The 18,066-nt window shown below is 44.5% G+C and overlaps 1 protein-coding gene across 2 annotated transcripts in view; it reads right to left on the bottom strand.

Annotated features, from left to right (window-relative positions):
* MATK (megakaryocyte-associated tyrosine kinase) overlaps positions 1 to 18,066 on the bottom strand; it is a 143,171-nt gene that overhangs the window by 20,428 nt on the left and 104,677 nt on the right. The window lies entirely within an intron of this gene.

Here is an 18,066-nt window from a genome sequence, read left to right as displayed (position 1 = left end):
AGCACATGAGCCAGGAATACAGAACTATCTCTGGCAGTGGTCATGTGACAGGAGGGTGAATAAGAAGGGTGTGGTGTCTTCCCATTGGCTGTAGGTGAATGTTGGCAACTTCAGCTGGAAGACACATGCCACCTACAGTCAGCCAGTGATACTGCAGGTTTCTTCTTCACCAAAGAAAGTATGCGGCGATCATCCACCACTGTTGTCATCCGTGGACGCCCAGGCCTTTTTGAGTTCCCAAGCTCACCAGTCAATTCCTTTTTTCTCAGAATGTACCCGACTGTTGATTTTGCTACTCCAAGCATGTCTGCTATCTTTCTGATGGATTTTTTCTTTTTTTTCAGCCTCAGGATGTTCTTCTTCACCTCAATTGAGAGTTCCTTAGACCGCATGTTGTCTGGTCACAGCAACAGCTTCCAAATGCAAAACCACACACCTGTAATCAACCCCAGACCTTTTAACTACTTCATTGATTACAGGTTAACGAGGGAGACGCCTTCAGAGTTAATTGCAGCCCTTAGAGTCCCTTGTCCAATTACTTTTGGTCCCTTGAAAAAGAGGAGGCTATGCATTACAGAGCTATAATTCCTAAACTCTCATATTGCAGCTGGGAGTGTGCACTTTCAGCCCATAGTATATATATAATTGTATTTCTGAACATGTTTTTGTAAACAGCTAAAATAACAAAACTTGTGTCACTGTCCAAATATTTCTGGACCTAACTGTATATATGCATATATATAGTTCCCTTTAAATTGACTCATAACATCATATAATAGCCAACTGCCCTCCTAGTTCAGCGGTTTCTGATTATTTTAATCAGATAATAATCCCTATATCATTGGAGCGTCCATCTAATTCCCTAATAACCCCCATATGTCATTTTTATTTAAGCTGCTAGATCTAATACTTTGTTATTTATGAGCTTTTTACTTACCAAAGTAATGTAAACCGCCGATCACATGAGCGTATCACGTGACTGCTGTTCACATGACTCCTTCCTTTTTAGCATATAGTGAATTTGCCAGTCATTGCCAACCGCTATCGTCACTTCCGGTTTTGCATATCCGGAGATGATGTTTGATACTTACAATGTGGTTATACTGCCATCCATTTGCCAACCATTATCGTCACTTACGGTTTCGTAAAACCGGAAGTGACGTTAGACGCCGGGACATTTAAAAACCCTCTCCTCTCAACATATGCTAGCGCATTTCCCTGGCGTGGCAAATGCATGTACACACTAGCGCTCATTGCTTCATTGTCCCTTGGTCATTCGTTACTGGTAAGATGCCTTTTCTTTTCATACATGTTGATTTATACTTTTTTGTTTTCCAGACCTGCTTTCTGTAGCTGAGATTGCCCTATCAATCACTGTGTATCTGGTCCACTGCTATATCTCTTAACTCTTTGTATGCAGTCCAATTTTGAATGAGATGATTGAGATATATGGCTATTCCCATAGGAATATTATGAGAATAATAATTTTCCTGAATTTAAGTGGAGGATATTCTCCTGATGCGCTAATCCGTCCTTTATGTATAATTTAAACTAATGTATATATGTTCTATTTTGCTTAAATCTGGAAATTGTTGCAATTATTATGTATATTATAGCATATTTCTTTTCTCTCTTCTGTTTAGTGTGAATTTAATCTGATGAAGGTCCTATGTGACCGAAACGTCATCTGTATTAATTTGAGAATATCAAATCTATTTTTCATACATATTAGCCATTAAATAAAGAATTTCTGTTTTGCATGCATCTGTGAGTGCCGGATTCCTTTTTCCAGAAATGTACACAAATATGGCTTTCATGGAAGAGTCATCAGAAGAAAATCTCTCCTGTGTCCTTACCATAAAATTCAGGGTCAGAAGTATGCAAAAGTACATCTAAACAAACCTGATATACTGTGGAAACAAAACGTTTTCTATGGATTATTACTAGGGACGAGCAAACCAAAATGGTAGATTTCAGGTTTATTCCGAACACTGGATGTCTGGGGCTCGAACTTGATCACAGACTTGAAGGCCCTGTGCGCACTAGAAAATGGAATTTTCTTAAAAAAAATCCACACCCTCTCCATGGTTTTACTGCGGTTTTGCCGTGGGTTGATCCCTGCGGTTTTTGCCCATTATCTATGGAAAAAAACGCAGGTACCTGCGAAAAAGAAGTGACATGCAATTCTTTTTGCAGCAGAAAACATGCAGCAAAACCTGTTGGAGAAAAAAAACAGTGTGCGCACAGCATTTTTTTTACCATAGGTTTTCCTGGGGAAGGACTGCAGCAAGGTTATGAACATTTTCTGCAGCAAAACCGCGGTTAAAAAGCAGTGTGCGCACAGGGCCTTAAAAAAGTCCGTTTCCAAGTTTGAATTTTGGGTACTATTCGTATGCTAATAAAGTTTGTTTAAAGGCTGCAGTACAGCCAATCATCAACCTTTATTTCATTAAAAAAAATAATATATATATATATATATATATATATATATATATATTGTCACACCTCACATAGACCTATATGTATCTCAAGATACTGGACGATGCCATTCACATCAGGCCGGATCCGGATGTAACAATGAAGATCAAGAGAAGTTGTAAAAGTAAGCAACTGAAGCTTTATTGGGAAAAATCCATTAAAAACATTACAGTGGATAAAAGTTCAGTATGTATACAAGGGACTACCCGCTTCAGGCCTGACATAAAGCTAGCCCTTAATCATGACCAAGTCATGACATATTTAAGGGCCAGCTTTATGTCAGGCCTGATATGCGTAGACCATTGTCTACATACAGATCTTTTATCCACTGTAATGGATTTTTCACAATAAAGCTTCAGAGTTTTTCCAAGACGGTTGCTGGCTTTTTCAACTTCTCTTGACCTTGATTGCATGCCTGTACGCTGCTGTGAACAATCTGCCTATGTTAAATAACCAGCGCAGATAAAGCAGATAGCTGCGGGCTGCAACCCTCAGCTGTCTGCTTTACCTTGACTGGTTATCAAGAATAGAAGGGATCCTTCGCCGCTTTTTAAAATTATTTATTTGGATAATCTGAAAACGCGGTGTGGGGTACCCCCATTTATTGAGAAACAGCCAAGGTAAAGCCGACAGCTTGGACCTGGAATCATCAGGCTGGGAAGACCCATGAGTATTTAGCCTTTCCTAGCCTAAAAATAGCAGTCCACAGCAGCCCCAGAAGTGGCGCATCCATTAAATGTGGCAATTCTGGCACTTTTCCTGGCTCTTCCTGATTGCCCTGGTGCAGTGGCAATCAGAGTAATAAGTGGATTAATGTCAGCTGTGAAATGACAACTGGCATCAAGCCCATGGGTTAGTAATGGAGGGACATCTATTAGACACTCCATTACTAACCTGGTATATATAAAGTTAAAACTCACACACACAAGAAAAAAAGGTTTATTTCAATAAGACTCCTCCACACTCCCTTGTTCACTAATGTATTAATTAAAAAGAAATCCTGGAAGTTATGACGTAATCTAAGGGTGTAATGTCCCATGACATCCATCCATCAATTTCCATAGACATTTGTTCTTCGAACATTCTCAGATCAATGCTCCATAAATAGCTAATGCCTCTCAGCCATAGGCTGAGAGGCACTTCCAGGTTGGGCACACTGGTCTTTTAATAATAGGTGCGCATGCGCCCTAAGGGTATGTGCCCACGGGACTTTATACCTGCGGATATATCTCAGGTACATCCACAGGTTTCCCGCAGCTGTGGTAGTACTTATTATTATTATTATTATTTATTTATAGAGCACCATTAATTCCATGGTGCTGTACATGAGAAGGGGGTTACATACAAAATACGTATACAAGTTACAGTAGACAGACTAGTACAGAGGGAAGAGGGCCCTACCCTTGCGGGCTTACATTCTATAGGATTATGGGGAGGAGACAATAGGTGGGGTGTAGGTCAGGCGGCAGCTCCGCACGGTGGTCGGGCGGCAGCTCCGCACGGTGGTCGGGCGGCAGCTCCGCACGGTGGTCGGGCGGCAGCTCCGCACGGTGGTCGGGCGGCAGCTCCGCACGGTGGTCGGGCGGCAGCTGCGCACGGTGGTCGGGCGGCAGCTGCGCACGGTGGTCGGGCGGCAGCTGCGCACGGTGGTCGGGCGGCAGCGAGTTCATTGTAGATTGTAGGCATTTCTGAACAGGTGCGTTTTCAGGTTCCGTTTCAAGTTTGCAAGAGTAGGGGATAGTCTGACGTGTTGAGGCAGCGAGTTCCAGGAGACTGGGGATGCTCGGGAGAAGTCTTGGAGTCGGTTGTGTGAGGAGCGAATGAGAGAGGAGGAGAGGAGGAGATCTTGGGAGGACCGGAGGTGACGTGTTGGAGTGTAGTGGGAGAGTAGTTCGGAGATGTACGGAGGGGAAAGATTATGCACAGCTTTGTAGGTCAGTGTTAGAAGTTTGAATTGGATACGGTGGAAGATTGGAAGCCAGTGGAGGGACATGCAGAGAGGAGAAGCGGGGTGGTATTGAGGAGAGAGGTGGATAAGTCGGGCAGCAGAGTTAAGGATGGACTGGAGAGGGGCAAGCGTGTTGGCAGGGAGGCCACAGAGGAGGATGTTACAGTAGTCGAGGCGGGAGATTATGAGGGCATGCACTAGCATTTTAGTAGATTGCAAGTTGAGGAAAGGGCGGATTCTGGAAATATTTTTGAGTTGAAGACGGCAGGAGGTGGTGAGGGATTGGATGTGTGGTATGAAGGATAAGGCAGAGTCAAAGGTCACTCCGAGGCAGCGAACTTTGGGTACTGGCGAGAGCGTGGTGTTATTTATTGTAATAGATAGATCAGGTGGAGAGTGTAGGTGAGACGGAGGAAAGATGATTAGTTCAGTTTTGGCCACATTGAGCTTTAGGAAGCGAGAGGAGAAGAAGGAGGATATAGCAGATAGACATTTCGGGATTTTGGACAGCAGAGATGTGGCATCTGGGCCAGAGAGGTAGATCTGGGTGTCGTCGGCATATAGGTGGTATTGGAAGCCATGGGACTTTATGAGTTGTCCCAGGCCAAATGTGTAGATAGAGAAAAGTAGGGGTCCTAGGACAGAGCCTTGAGGGACGCCAACAGAGAGATGGTGGGATGAAGAGGTTGTGTGGGAGTGGGAGACACTAAAAGTGCGATTTGAGAGGTATGAAGAGATCCAAGAGAGGGCGAGGTCTCTGACACCAAGGGAAGAGAGGATCTGTAGTAGGAGGGAGTGGTCAACGGTATCGAAGGCTGAGGACAGGTCTAGGAGTAGGAGTATAGAGAAGTGCTTGTTCGCTTTGGCAGTAAGCAAGTCATTTGTGATTTTAGTCAGGGCAGTTTCGGTGGAGTGATGTGGACGGAAGCCGGACTGTAGGTTGTCAAAGAGAGCGTTAGAGGAGAGGTGGGAGGAAAGTTCAGCATGGACATGCTGTTCCAGGAGTTTTGAGGCAAGTGGGAGTAGTGATATGGGGCGGTAGCTGGTAGTAGAGGTTGGATCGAGGGAAGGTTTCTTTAGGATAGGTGTGACTGTTGCATGTTTAAAGGCAGAGGGGAAGGTTCCAGTCGTTAAAGATAGGTTGAAGAGATGGGTTAAGGCTGGAATAAGGATGGTGGTGAGGTTGGGAAGGAGGTGGGATGGCATGGGGTCAAGTGCGCAGGTGGTGAGGTGCGCTTTTGAGAGCAGACGTGCAAGCTCTCCTTCGGTGATGGTGGGGAGGAAGTTTATGGGGGAGGGGCAGTGGTCAGCTACATGAAGGGGTTGTGGTGGCTGAGCAGAGAAGACTTGCCTTATTAGGTCGATTTTTTCTTGGAAATAGGTGGCAAATTCTTCTGCAGAGATGAGGGAGGTTGGAGGGGGCAGTGGTGGGCGAAGGAGGGAGTTGAAAGTGTTGAATAACTGTTTGGGGTTGTGTGTTAGAGAGGATATGAGGTTTCTGAAGTAGTCGTGTTTAGCGGAGGTGAGGACTGAACGAAATGTGTGAATTGCATTTTTGAATGTGGTGAAGTCTTCCTGGGAGTGCGTTTTCTTCCACCGCCGCTCTGCAGCCCTAGACCTTTGCCGCAGTTTTTTAGTGAGGCTGTTGTGCCAGGGTTGTCTATTGATTCGTCTCACTCTGCCATGCACAAGGGGAGCGACTGAATCAATAGCTGATGTGAGGGTGGTGTTGTAGAAAGTAGTGGCGCTGTCTGTGTCGTGGAGGGACGATATGGAGGACAGTGGGAGGATAGAGTCGGCGAGGGTGTGCATGTTGAGGTGTGCAAGGTTTCTGCGGGGATGTGCTAGGTGCTGGACAGGGGGGGTAGGTGAGGAGGACAGGGCTGAAAAGGTCAGAAGATGGTGGTCAGATAGGGGGAGGGGGGAAGTTGTGAAGTCAGAAAGGGGACAGAGGCGGGTGAAGATAAGGTCTAGTGTGTGTCCATCTTTGTGGGTGGCAGAGGTGGACCACTGAGTTAAGCCAAAAGACGAAGCAAGGGAGAGGAGTTTGGAAGCAGCTTGTTGGCGAGTGTCAGTGGGGATGTTGAAGTCACCCATGATGATGGTGGGAATGTCAGCAGAGAGAAAGTGTAGAAGCCAGGCAGAGAAGTGGTCGAGGAAGGCAGTGGTGGCGCCCGGGGGTCTGTATATGACAGCCACTTGGAGGTTGGAGGGAGAATAGATTCGGACAGAGTGCACTTCAAAGGAAGGCAGGTCGAGGGAGGGTAGAGGTGGGATTGTGGTGAAGTTGTAGTTGTTAGAAAGAAGGAGGCCCACTCCTCCACCTTGTCTATTGCCAGGGCGAGGAGTGTGGGAGAAGTGCAGGCCACCGTAGCATAGTGCAGCTGGGGAGGCAGAGTTGGATGGTGTCAGCCATGTTTCGGTGATGCCTAGAAAGGATAGATTGCTAGAGGTAAAGAGATCGTGAATGATGTGCAGTTTATTACACACTGAACGGGCATTCCAGAGCGCTCCTGAGAGAGGGGGCGGCAGAGTGGGTGAGAGGGGAATAGTACAGCGAAATAGCTGCGGTAAACCTGCGGACATTCATGCGGATTACCTGCGGAAATCCCGGCCCTATCTCCATAGTGAAGGGCCGGGATTTCCGCAGGTAATTCCTCAGAAAGAATTGACATGCAATTACGTGCAGCTGCGGGATATCCGCAGCATGTTCCGCAGCCACGCGTATCCACAGCATGGACACAGCACTCTCCATTTCCCATAGGATAACAAGGGGAGTGTCTGTACATGCTGAAACCTGCGGATTTATCTGGAAAAGACAGAAAATCCGTTGTGTGCACCCAGGAGGCCTGTACAGAATGCACAAATCCTGGGAGCTGGCAGCAGGGAATGGAGACGGAAAAGGCACAGTGGCTGGGAGGGTGAGTAAGCTGCCAGTTGAGGGGGCCAGGACAATGCGAGGATGCCAGTAGGGTGTATAGGGTGTATTACAAACAGACTTCAGGCACCGCGATGGGTGCCCGCTGTGCCCCATCGTACGCCAACCTCTATTTAGGTTGGTGAGAGGAGCTCTTTGTATACACCCAAGAAAAGATTCAACAACATGTGGAGCAATGGTAAAGATTTATCGACGACGTCCTTCTAATTTGGTCAGGACCAGTTCATACTGGCCTTGAATTCATACAGGAACTCAATACTAATATGTTCAATATAGTTCTGACCCACTCCATGGGTACAACAACTAGAATATCTTGATGTCACACTGTCTATCGATAACAACAAAATAAGTTCCACATTATACCGTAAACCAACCTCAACCAACAGCCTGCTGCATTTCTCTAGTTTTCATCCACAACACCTTAAAAAAGGCATTCCGTATGGCCAATTAATTCGTGTTAAAAGGAACTGCAGTAATGAATCTGATTTTCATTCACAGGCAACTCTGTTGGCTAACAGATTCAGCAAAAGAGGCTATCCCAAACAGATCATTGGACAGGCACTCAGACGAACGAAAGAAATAGAAGATTCACTCTAAGTCCCAAAATAAGAGGACCAGATAATGAAATTCGCCTAGTGACGACGTACAACAATCAATGGCAAGACATACGTGACATCCTCAGAAAAAATTGGAACATCCTGCTTACAGAAGTCAAGTTAAAGGATATTGTTCCATCTACTCCTAGGCTCACAGCCAGGAGAGCACAAAATCTGAAAGACTGTCTAAGTCATAGCCCCTTTGTGCGACCTACGGTTCACCTACAAGGGTGAAGTCCTCTAAGGGGATCTTTTGCTTGCGGTAATTGCTCGGTTTGTTCATTTATGCCAGCAACCTACCAATTCGTACATCCCACCAATCAGCAAGTATTCAGATTGGGTCATTACATTAATTGCCTGTCCAAAAATGTGATTTATGCCCTAATTTGTCCCTGTCCACTGATATATGTTGGACAAACCACACAGGAGCTGTGCAAGAGATTGCAGCAGCACCTGTCCAACATAACTCTAGCGGAAAAACATCTTAAACAGGGCAAGAAAATTTCGACGGTAGCTATGCATTTCTTCAAGACCCATAACTGCAGAATTAGGGACACATTTGCAGTAGGTCTTGAAAAAATCCAGACAACTATCAGGGGTGGAGATGTTACACCGGCTCTTTTACATATTGAGTCCAGATGGATCTTCAAGCTAGATTGTGTATATCCAAATGGAATTAATGAGAACTTGCTGTTCACAGGGTTCTACAAGAGGTAATATGTGGTTATATCAGCACTGATATAATGCTAAAGTGTCCATGTGATACAATAGCATTTCCACTTACAGGGTATTAAAGTGTGGCTTCTTTGGTTTTATAATACACTAACTGGTTTGATACAGGTTCTGTAGGGTTAACAATTCCAGGTAACCTTGTATATATTAGCATACCTCCCAACCGTCCCAGATACAGTGGGAGTATCACGCTTTGCAGAGTTTGTCCCATTACCACGGGCAGGAGGTCTTTGTCCCGTGGCTCTGCCCACCACTCTCTCCCCCGCCTCGCTGCTTTTCCCTCCTACCATCCTAACACGTGATGTCAGCATTACAGAGCGGAGCGCGCTGCTGGAAACTAGTCTCTGTCTGTGCTGCTGCTAAGGTAATGAATCTCCCCAGCGCTGATTCCCCCTCCCTCCCCCCTCGGCCCGGAGCCTGTGCTCCTCTAGCTGTTTCTCTGACTCCCGTGTGTTTGTGTTCTGATCTATCGTGTGTGCAGTGTTTGCTTCTCAATGCTGCAGGCACACACGGTAGATCAGGACATTGGGGAGAGGACACAGTGCACTTACCACTTGTCTCCTCTCCTGCAGGTGCACAGACAGCATTGGCCGGTATGCAAAGATAGAAGCATTGCCAATGCTTCCATCAGCTTACCGACCACATAATCTCCTGCCTGGCAGAGCTGCTGCATCTTAGCTAAGGCTGCTTTCACACCTCCAGTTTTAGCAGAGCCGGCCAATCCGGCTCTAAAACCTATGCAACAGATGCGGCGACAAAACCGCATCCTTTGCATACGTTTTTTTACATGCAACCCAACCGGTTTTTGCCGCTTGTGGCAGGCTACTGAGCATGCGCAGTGGAAAAAAATCGCATGCGGCGGCCGGATGCGGTTTTTGCCGCAGGGCGCCGCATGCGGCGTCCATAGGCATGCATTGCAAATCGCGCTGCATCGGCCGGATGCGGTGCGATGCGTTTTTTTTTTGCCAGACAAAAAAACATGCCAGGCAACGTTCCATCCAGCCGCCGCATCGGCTAAATCTGCCGCATGCGGCAAAAACCGGATGGAACGCAAGCCCATGCGGCACAATGCGGCACTAATGTAAGTCTATGCAAATAAAACGCAACCGGCGGCAAAAAAAAAGGTTACGTTTTTTCTGCAAAGTGCCTGATTGTGCCGCACAGGAAAAAACGGAGGTGTGAAAGCAGCCTAAGTCCTCACATCAGTTTTTTCCAATCAGGCACAATCCGGTTTGTGCCTGATGCAATGGATCCGTCTCAGATTGTGAAAAAATGATGCGACGGATCTGGTAAAAAACGGATCCATTTATTTTTTTTATGCTGACAGAGAGAGAGAGGCCGCACACATAGGCACTACCCCGCACGCACCATCACCGCACACGCAGGCACTACTCAGCACGCATCATCATCGCACATGCAGGCACTTTCCGCATGCATCATCACCGCACACCCCTGCACTACCGCATGCATTATCACCGCACACGCAGGCACTACCACATGCATCATCACCGCACATGCCAGCACTACCCAGCACGCATCATCACCGCACATGCAGGCACTACTTTGCACGCATTATCACCGCACACCCCTGCACTACCGCACGCATTATCACCGCACACGCCGGCACTACCCAGCACGCATCATCACCGCACACAACCCGGCATTACCTCAGTGATGTCACCACTGACAGCGCAACTCCCTTCAGTTGCTGCGTGGAGCTGATAGAGAGGCGGTGTTCTACTACCGCTCCTGTCAGCTTCATGTAACAGAGCTGAGAGCGTTGCGGGACCTCTGTGGATTACGTCGGACCTGGAGGGGTATTTGGGGATTTTAATAATATGGTGAAAGAGGGTGTTTGGGTTTTTTTGTCTTTTATTCCAAATAAAGGATTTTTTTGGGTGTGTGTTTATTTACTTTCACTTACATGTTAATCATTGGGGGTGTCTCATAGACGCCTGCCATAATTAACCCCTTATTATCCCAATTGCCACCGCACCAGGGCAATTCGGGATGAGCTTGGTAGAGTCCCGGGACTGTCGCATCTAATGGATGCGGCAATTCCAGGCGGCTGCTGGCTGATATTTTTAGGCTGGGGGGGTTCCCCATAACGTGGAGCTCCCCATCCTGAGAATACCAGCCTTTAGCCGTGTGGCTTTATCTTGGCTGGTATCAAAATTGGGGGGGGAACCGCACGCCGTTTTTTTTTTTAATTTATTTTACTCCACAATATAGACCCGCCCACCAGCGGCTGTGATTAGTTGCAGTGAGACAGCTGTCACTCAGCGTGGGGGCGCGTCTGACTGCAACCAATCATGGGCGCCGGTGGCCAGGGAAAGCAGTGAATACGAGATTGAATAATGGGTTTTGGTTCAGTTTGCTGAATGGGTGTGGATGGGGAGTGGATATGGGCGTGACTGTTTGTGAAATGGGTGTGGTTAGGGGGCATGGCCTAAAAATTGCCACGGCACGCGTTGTGCGCCGCAAACTTTGTCCCTCTTTCCCTTCTTTAAAAGTTGGGAGGTATGTATTAGGCAGGTTTGTAAATATTAGGTTGCAATGGTTGGAGTAGTGCATTTTATGCTGGTTGCACAATAATTTTGTTTGTTTTTTTTAAATTATGGGGGGAAACACCGGGAAAGTGGCCCAGTGTTTAATCAATATGGGGCCCAGAGATGGCTCAGGTACTGACCTAAATATCTATGAACATTGTGGATATACAAATGTTTCTCAACGTTGTCTTTGATAATATATATGATATGTACTGCAAACATGTGGAATGGGAATTGATGTGTTGGTGTTTTCAGGGGACACTATTTCCAACAGTATGTCCGGTGGAGACTTCAACGCACTATCTGTTCTGGTACATGCACACAAAGGGTGCTGTACAAAACCAGCACATCAGAGGTGGCCATATTTGATCCGGCTAATGAACCGCATATCGCGTTCCATGAAAGCTGATCACTAGGCTGCCTTCCCGCTGATGGAGTACACACTTTGTTCTTTGGCGGTCACATGATGCTGGCCGCCATACAGTTTCCGGCCAGTGGAACATATGGTGCGCTCCAGCGATGCAAACACCGGGTTGTTGACACTTCCGGGTTCGCACATGGTGGCGTTTTATTACAAGTGTATATAGCAAAAGTGACAATCGGTGCACGTTATCAGGTCAGTACGGACCAATATTTGATGGGAGTCGGCCTCCCAATTAGTCCTCCTCGCTGGTTGGATAATCACATGCATAAGGGTGTGGATATACAGTCAGGGCCAGAAATATTTGGACAGTGACACAAGTTTTGTTATTTTAGCTGTTTACAAAAACATGTTCAGAAATACAATTATATATATAATATGGGCTGAAAGTGCACACTCCCAGCTGCAATATGAGAGTTTTCACATCCAAATCGGAGAAAGGGTTTAGGAATCATAGCTCTGTAATGCATAGCCTCCTCTTTTTCAAGGGACCAAAAGTAATTGGACAAGGGACTCTAAGGGCTGCAATTAACTCTGAAGGCATCTCCCTCGTTAACCTGTAATCAATGAAGTAGTTAAAAGGTCTGGGGTTGATTACAGGTGTGTGGTTTTGCATTTGGAAGCTGTTGCTGTGACCAGACAACATGCGGTCTAAGGAACTCTCAATTGAGGTGAAGAAGAACATCCTGAGGCTGAAAAAAAAGAAAAAATCCATCAGAGAGATAGCAGACATGCTTGGAGTAGCAAAATCAACAGTCGGGTACATTCTGAGAAAAAAGGAATTGACTGGTGAGCTTGGGAACTCAAAAAGGCCTGGGCGTCCATGGATGACAACAGTGGTGGATGATCGCCGCATACTTTCTTTGGTGAAGAAGAACCCGTTCACAACATCAACTGAAGTCCAGAACACTCTCAGTGAAGTAGCTGTATCTGTCTCTAAGTCAACAGTAAAGAGAAGACTCCATGAAAGTAAATACAAAGGGTTCACATCTAGATGCAAACCATTCATCAATTCCAAAAATAGACAGGCCAGAGTTAAATTTGCTGAAAAACACCTCATGAAGCCAGCTCAGTTCTGGAAAAGTATTCTATGGACAGATGAGACAAAGATCAACCTGTACCAGAATGATGGGAAGAAAAAAGTTTGGAGAAGAAAGGGAACGGCACATGATCCAAGGCACACCACATCCTCTGTAAAACATGGTGGAGGCAACGTGATGGCATGGGCATGCATGGCTTTCAATGGCACTGGGTCACTTGTGTTTATTGATGACATAACAGCAGACAAGAGTAGCCGGATGAATTCTGAAGTGTACCGGGATATACTTTCAGCCCAGATTCAGCCAAATGCCGCAAAGTTGATCGGACGGCGCTTCATAGTACAGATGGACAATGACCCCAAGCATACAGCCAAAGCTACCCAGGAGTTCATGAGTGCAAAAAAGTGGAACATTCTGCAATGGCCAAGTCAATCACCAGATCTTAACCCAATTGAGCATGCATTTCACTTGCTCAAATCCAGACTTAAGACGGAAAGACCCACAAACAAGCAAGACCTGAAGGCTGCGGCTGTAAAGGCCTGGCAAAGCATTAAGAAGGAGGAAACCCAGTGTTTGGTGATGTCCATGGGTTCCAGACTTAAGGCAGTGATTGCCTCCAAAGGATTCGCAACAAAATATTGAAAATAAAAATATTTTGTTTGGGTTTGGTTTATTTGTCCAATTACTTTTGACCTCCTAAAATGTGGAGTGTTTGTAAAGAAATGTGTACAATTCCTACAATTTCTATCAGATATTTTTGTTCAAACCTTCAAATAAAACGTTACAATCTGCACTTGAATTCTGTTGTAGAGGTTTCATTTCAAATCCAATGTGGTGGCATGCAGAGCCCAACTTGCGAAAATTGTGTCACTGTCCAAATATTTCTGGACCTAACTGTAACTGTATATCCCCTCATTCTACCTAGTGGCAGTCTCCTGATGAAGCCAGCTTGACTGGCGCAATGCATTGGGCTTTTTTCTGTGCCATCCTGACCCCTTCATTGGGTCCCTGGTAACTATACCCATGTTCACTCAGGCTATGGGCCAGAGATAATTTTTTTTTCTTGCCCCTTGCATGCCCTGCTCTAGCACATTAGGGAAAGATTGGAGGGTTGGGTTTATCAGCCATATGGTGGCCCTGGTAATATATCCATAGCACGTTTATTTGAGAACCAGTGCAGTTTATATAACACCACCAAGTACCAATCTTCATCTTTAACCTTATAATTCATTACTGTGGGGGTATTGCAGTATGTTGGTATTTAACCTTTATTGGTGACTATAGGGACCCTTTGTTGTAACCATGCAGGGTTATTTTGGATGATCACAATTTTGTATGTGTATTTTAAATGTTTTTAAATGTGTTTGATTGCCACTTTATATTTGAATAAAATCTTTGCATGTTTTTGCACAACATAGATCCATGTCAGGTATCATTCAATTATTTTGAAGAAAAAACAAAAAGCCAGCACTAAATGTGCACTTCAGCACTAAAAATTCCAAACTGTACTTATTATAAAAAATTTTGAGATTTTTGGAAAAAAATTGCAATTTCTTGAGCTACCCCGCCACGTCACGGCAAATCTCATTTGGGGCAGTCCTACACTAAAATATTTTTATAAAATGTGCCATACGGCTTCACATATGAATTGTAGAACTGCTCTTAGCAGCACTCACCTGGTCTATTTCAATCCCGTACCCATGACTGAGTCATGGCTGTGGGCGGGACAGGTCCAAGCAAATGCTGCATGGCGGTTTGTGACTGTTCACATTCAGTCATCAGGCCCTGTCCACAGGCTATTTACTTCATGCAGCATTTGCTTGGACCTATCCCGCCCACAGCCATGACTCAGTCATGGGTACGGGATTGAAATAGACCAGGTGAGTGCTGCTAAGAGCAGTTCTACTATTCATATGTGAGGCAATATGGCACATTTTATAAAAATATTTTAGTGTAGGACTGCCCCAAATGAGATTTGCCGTGACGTGGCGTGGTAGCTCAAGAAATTGCAATTTTTTGCCAAAAATCTCAAATTTTTTATAATAAGTACAGTTTAGATTTTTTAGTGCTGAAGTGCACATTTAGTGCTGGCTTTTTGTTTTTTCTTCAATTATTTTATATAAGCGTGGTGCCTTGTACTTTTTTCGTGTTTATGTTGTACTCTTTGGTCTTGGCACATAGCTTTTCTTTGGGAATATAGGTGGTGCCGAGCCATTTTCTGGTGAATGCTGGTAAAGGCATTACAACATACACTGACAAGCAAAAGGGTAGCAATTTTTTGAATGTTTTCCTTTCAGGCTCCATATCTCACCATCCACTATAGGTTTGAACGTGAGACTAGCATCATTATATAGACAATCATCTTGGGTATCTCATACATAAATTTGAGTTGCAACTATGTAGTATATTATTAGTTATGCAAATTCTTGTTATGTCACTGCATTGTTACTCATTTTTTTCCCTGTATACTACAAATTACAACCTGTTCTCCCATTCCCTAATTGGTCAATGTTTTATTAGGTTGATTCCCAAGCGAAAGGTCACTGGTATGAACTGAGGTGCAGCCATGAAGAGTATTTTCCAAGAAAAGACTAACAGCATCATCCAGCCAGCTCTGGGTCAAGAAAACTGCCAAACTGCATCATGTAAGGGCCATTGGAAGAGTATGAAATTATGTCTGTCCATCTACCCATTCAAAAGCCACAAAAGCCAAGACATGGATGACCAGGCAAAATATCAGAGTCAACAAGTCGGCTCATCACAAGGTCTATCATTTCTGATGTGACAAACACGGCAGTGGAGGTAACTCATATGCTTCGTAATAGTAAGACCATAGTCGTCCATTCAAGCACCATGTTACACAAGTACGAAATGGTAGCCCAAAAAAAGATGAAGAAGCTTTAATATTGCCATAAGAAGTGTAAGCTAGAGTTTGCAAAAAAGTATGAAAAGTAGACAGTAGAAGATTGGAAATTGGTGATTTGAAGAGATGAGAGAAAAGTTAATAGAGTAGGCTCTGATGGGTGCAAATAGGTTTTGAAGAAACAATGGAAGATATGGCTCGTGAAAGTGAAGGAACTGTCAAGTTTAGTGGAGGAAGTCTGATGATATGTGGTTGTTTCACAGCCAAAGGCATTAGATACTTAACCAGGATCAATGGTGGTCTCAATGCTGAGCTATATATGAGTATCCAACAAGATGAGTTACTTCGTACATTTGAGTACTATGGTTATAAAAAGGATGACATAGAGTTCCAGCAGGACGAGACCCAAAGCATATGTCGAGATTGGTGAAGGAATGGCTCAATGACAATGAAGTAGAGGTGCTGATATGGCCTCCACAGTCCCCAGACCTGAGCCCAATTGAATTCTTGTGGGTTGAGTTGAAGAAAAACCTGTATACATACCAAAGTGAGTCGACAACATGCACAAACATTGGGAATTTGTAGAAGAGACCTGGGATCAGATTTCAGTTGAGATATACTTAAATATGATCGAAGGCATACCCAGAAGGATTCAGGCAATCTTGAAAGCCAAAGGTGGATTTAAAAAATACTAACAAAATACTAAAAATTTAAATATAGATTTTTAAGAGCAAAACAGTAACAATGCAGTGATATGAGAAGAATCTGCATAACAAATCATATGCAAAATATTTGCAAGTCAAATTTATGTATGAGATAGCCAAGATGATTGTCTATAAAATGGAAATAGTCTCATGTTTGAAGTTGTAGTGGATGGTAAGATATGGAGCCTGAAAGTCAAAAGCTCAAAACATTGTAACCCTTTTGCTTGTCGGTGTACAGTATGTAATTCACTTAATAACACAGCATAAAAAATATATGCATCCAATGCATTTTGTGGTGAACCCTTTTTATAATGGATAAATTCCAATGATGCTAACTATCATTATATTTTAACCTTGATAATGGGGTTAACATTGAAATGTGTTACATGTGTATATATCTTTTTATTGTTTTACTAAGTTAATTATGTATTTTAAGATTTTTTTTTTTTATTAAATTACCATTTTTTTAGAATATGGATCATGTTTACTGTCTGAGCTGGAAAGACAGTACCATCTGGAATCGGTGACTTGAGAAGTGCTGTTCAAGGAATAGTGGAAAGCAGAAGAGTTGTTCTACTCATCTGATTTTGTAATAAAGGCGATTAATACCACTATTAGCTATCTGTTATGGTGTTATGTCTGCTCTCCATTTTTTCTAATTTTTTTTTACTGTACTAATAATTATCACATTAAATAACATTCACTTAAAGCACCATTTCATCATTTTTTTTTCCACCAGTGGAGTGATGCTTTTAATCTAGGGTCCCTCTACATGCCTAGTAATATACTCACCCTCCAGCGTCCTCATCTTTTACCGATGCCACTACGATCCAGCAGCGCCAGCTTGTAACCCAAACTTCTGACTGTCAGGAAATCAGAAGTTAATGAATGAAGCTCTCATACCCTTAGGGGTACTTTACATGCGACATCGCTAGCGATTGCTAGCAATGTCGAGCGTAATAGCTCGCTGCCGTTGCCAACATTATCGCTAAGGCAGCGTCACACGCACATACCTGGTCAGTGACGTCGCTGTGACTGCCGAACAATCCCTCCCTCAAGCGGGAGGTGCGTTCGGCGTCATAGCGACGTCACTGCGGCGTCACTAAGCGGCCGGACGTAACATCCCACCCACCTCCTTCCTTCCGCATTGCCTGTGGACGCAGGTAGGGAGATGTTCGTCGCTATCCTGGTGTCACACATAGCGATGTCTGATGCCGCAGGAACGACGAACAACATCGTACCGGGTACAGCAGCGATATTAAGGAAATGAACGATGTGTCAACGATCACCATTTTGGAATGATTTTGCGATCGTTGATTGTCTCTCATTAGTGTTACACGCTGCGATGTTGCTACCGGAGCTGGATGTGCGTCACTAACGACGTGACCCCGACGATATATCGGTAGCGATGTCGCAGCGTGTAAAGTACCCCTTACATTGAAGAATGACCTCTGGCTTGATCTGGCAGGTCACAACTGCTGGAGACCAATGGAAGTGGCGATGATAGAAGGTGAAGACGGTGGAAGGTGATTATATGAGTAGGGTTAAGGATCTTAGATTAAAAGTACCACTACTGCGGTGAAAAACAAAAACAGCTGGAGTGGAGCTCTAAGAGGAATGTAGACGTACACTTTGTAGATTTTGAAATAATAAAACACATTGGTTGATAGAAATTAAAGTTAACATGTTGGCAGAATAAAACACAATACTTCCTAAACTGTAAGGCCACATTCACACGTATTTGGTCAGTATTTTACCTTAGTATTTGTAAGCCAAAACCAGAAGTGGGTGAAAAGT

Source organism: Anomaloglossus baeobatrachus, chromosome 1 (genome assembly GCF_048569485.1).
Source record: "Anomaloglossus baeobatrachus isolate aAnoBae1 chromosome 1, aAnoBae1.hap1, whole genome shotgun sequence".
Classification (NCBI taxonomy): Eukaryota; Metazoa; Chordata; class Amphibia; order Anura; family Aromobatidae; genus Anomaloglossus; species Anomaloglossus baeobatrachus.
This window is presented reverse-complemented; position numbering and strand designations above follow the sequence as displayed.